Below are 3,659 nucleotides of genomic sequence, written 5' to 3'. Positions count from 1 at the left end.
AGTAGACAAAAGTTATCTCCCTAGCAGGGGTGCCCCTTCTGTTCCTTTTACTTCACCCTGCCTGGCCCCCAGTGCTTGATCAGTTAGCCAATGATGGGTAAGATTCCTCAAGAGAAGAACAACCTAAGACAGGCACGATCATGGTGAGGCCCCAGGGAAGGACTTGGGGGGCTATAACAAAAGGGGTGATGGACCCTCATCCCTCAGCATTGACATAGCCTGAGTCCTCATTCTGTCTTCAAGAAGTCTCCTAATCTCTTGGCTGCCTTACTTCCCCTGCCTGACTTAAGCCTGAAACAATACTGGTGGTGGGTGCAGCCCTGAGCTCGAAAGGGTGGGTTCCCTAGGGTGATCAGGCCTAACAAAGAATGTAAAATCCTGTGAAACCTGCTTTGTTTAGAATGCTTTATTTAGAAATGATAAGGGTCCAAGCAGGAAGTGGGTTTGTTCCTCAAAGTTTTATGGCTCTTAAGCTATCTGACCCTGACTTAAAATAGGTCCGCAGAGTTCTTTGTATGTTATCTATTGTTTGATCTTTACTGCTGATAATGATTAATGAGCTTTACCTGTGTTCCTATGCAAAAGGAACCTAATAAAAACGTGTGGAGGAAAAGGCTGTTGGCCCTTCCCCTTTGAGAGACTGGCTACGTTTCCTCCCCAAGCATATCACGTCTTGGTAGACTTATTCTCATCTGTGGCAGCTGGAGGTTGGGGAGGGGGGCCTGCAGGCAGAGCCCCCGCACATCTGACCCCTGGAACAGGGCCTGAGGATTCGGCACCTGCTTTGGCTACAGGCTATGACCCATCTTCATGGACAACAGGCCTAAGAGAAAGGAAATTAGCACTTTCATCCCCCCAGGGACAGGGGCAGCTCCCCATAAGGACCCCAGGTGTGTTATAGATAAGAGGAAAGGTTACTGTCTTGCCACCCCATGAGCGGTTTTCTTCTCGTTTCTTTCCCCTGCACCCTCTCCCATCAATAGGAGTCTTGCTTTCTCTCTCCCAAGTGGTTGCTGCGTTTTGCAGGCATGGGTGGAGCTGTTAAGGGCCACAGGGGTGCTTGCTGCTAGATGGTACCCATGAGAGGATAAGTTGGTCTGTGGGCTGGGTCAGAACACTAGGTTTCCCACCAACTGCAAGTAAAAGCCCAGGCAACGTGAAGCACACTGTGAGAACCTTCAGTCCCATCTCCTGCAGCACGATTGCTGCTTAGGTTTAGGCTTTAGGAGGAGAAAGAAAAGATTTTCCCTTTTATCAGTTTTTGTAGGGAGGTATTTATGAGAGTTTCAGCTTCTTGCTAAACCCAGAAGAAAAGAGGCACTTCCTCCCTCCAGCTTGAGATCTTGGGTGTCCCTATGTGAGTGGGGGCCTTGAGGAGGTGTCTGGAGTCTAATCCCTGAGACGTTTAGGGGCCTCACAAGGAATTCCACCTCACATAATTTAACTTTTGGCTCATCCAGGGAAGTGCGATTTAAGGATTGGTCACCCAGCGCTCCTAGACCTCCCAGCTAGCTGGTCTAGACGACTGAGTAGAGAAACCGAGACCCATAAGTGGGGTTAGGGTACCTGAAATATTCAGTACCCCTCTCCCCGACTGTCCTCCACCAACAACACATTTTTGACTCCATACACTCTGCTCACTAGCAAGAAATAGGATCTGAGGGTGTAGGCGGAGTCAAAATGAAACTGAAACTAGTTTTGTGATCCCTGTGCACGCCCAGTGCGGTGGGAGGAATTTTGAAAAAAGTTCTATTTGTTAAGGAATTTCTTTAAAGGTTTCTACAAATCCTCAACCATGGGGAACGAGCTCTCTAAGGAACAAGAGTAATGTTTCAAACTAATTCAGCAGCTTAGGGCTGCTAAATATTTCCCGATAAAGGATCTTTAGATTTGGAAATATGGGAAAAAGCAGGGCAGAGAAACCTTATAGTCAGGAAAGCTTAGACAAAAAGAGAACTGGCCTATGGGACTGCATCGGCAGAGATTCTAGACACCTGCCAGACCCTTTCCGAGGGTCACCCCAGCTGCAGTGTCACACCCATGCCTGGTGAGCCCAGCTGGGGCACCAGTTTGCATGCCTTTGCAGCAGGGTGGGGCTTGATTTTTTTGCCAAGGACCAGCAGCGGGGAGGGCAGAGTTGGTCCCCCTCAACTCCTCCCCTCCCCCTTCGCTTGGGAGCAACCTTTCCCCACACCCAGCACCGGGTGAGGTCCTGACCCGCTGGATTTGCCCCCCGGGGCCATGGTTCCACAAGAATCCTTGACTTGGCCGGCTCCCAGTAGCAGACTTAGAACTGGCACAGACAGCATACTGTAGATGTAAGTTCCAGCTGGGTCATCTCTGAGGTAAGGGACAGCAGCCCCAGTGCTTTGGGAGGCTGCCAGCATGCTTAATTTCAAAAAAGAGATTCTATTTTGTTTGCATTTCTATACCTGGGATAGGGGGCATTTCTCAGCCCCACAAAAGTATGTGCACTTTTAAATGTTTTGATACGAATGGGCAAGTTGAATGAAGTCAGCCTTACGTCCTTCCTGCCGCACTTAATATCTGGGGCAGGGACCTCCTCAATCATTGGGGAATACAAATCACTCTGCTGCCTTTTCCTTCGGGACCACTGTCTGGATTCAGACTTAAATTCTCTTAGATACTTAAGTGATCAGGCTAGACAGAAATTAGATTTAGTTAACCAATACCTTTCTTCTAGGCCGCTAGAATCTCTAGGGTAAACAAACTTTTTTGCTTCCCCACACTGGGGATGCCTACTAGCTTAATCGGACAGTTATCTGTCACCTAATTTAGACACATCATGATTACATTTGCCAAGATTAAAATGAAGGAGAGAATCCTAGAAGCAGCAAGAGCTAAGGGGACAGTCACCTACAAAGGACTTCCCATCAGACTGTCAGCTGATTTCTCAAAAGAGACCTTACAGGCAAGAAGGGGCTGGAAAGAAGTATTCCAAGTCATGAAATCCAAAGACCTACACCCAAGATTGCTCTATCCAGCAAAACTTTCATTTAGAATGGAAGGACAGATAAAGTGCTTCTCAGATAAGATCAAATTCAAGGAGTTCATCATCACCAAGCCCTTATTATATGAAATGTTAAAGGGACTTATCTAAGAAAAAGAAGTTAAAAAAACATGAACAGTGAAAGGACAGCAAACTCACAGTTATTAACAACCACACCTAAAACAAAAGCAAACTAAAAGGACAGCTAAGACCTACAGCCAATATCATACTCAATGGGAAAAAACTAAAAGCTTTTCCACTAAGATCAGGAACAAGACAAGGATGTCCACTTTCACCACTTCTATTCAATATAGTATTGGAAGTTTTAGCCACAGCAGTCAGGCAAGAAAAGGAAATAAAAGGCATCCAAATAGGAAAGGAGGAAGCAAAACTGTCACTGTTTGCAGATGACATGATAGTGTACATGGAAAATCCTATAGACTCAACCCCAAAACTGCTAGAACTAATTAATGAATTTGGCAAAACAGCTGGTTACAAAGTCAATATCCAGAAATCAAAGGCATTTTTGTATACCAACAGTGAATCAGCAGAAGCAGGAATCAAGGAAAAAATCCCATTCGATATAGCAAAAAGAAAAATAAAATATCTGGGAATAAACCTAACTAAGGAGGTCAAAAACCTGTATGCA

Source organism: Artibeus jamaicensis, unplaced genomic scaffold, assembly GCF_021234435.1.
Source record: "Artibeus jamaicensis isolate MK-2021 breed Jamaican fruit bat unplaced genomic scaffold, CSHL_Jam_final contig_311, whole genome shotgun sequence".
NCBI lineage: Eukaryota > Metazoa > Chordata > Mammalia > Chiroptera > Phyllostomidae > Artibeus > Artibeus jamaicensis.
The sequence above is the reverse complement of the archived record's forward strand: the minus strand, read 5'-3'. Positions refer to the sequence as shown.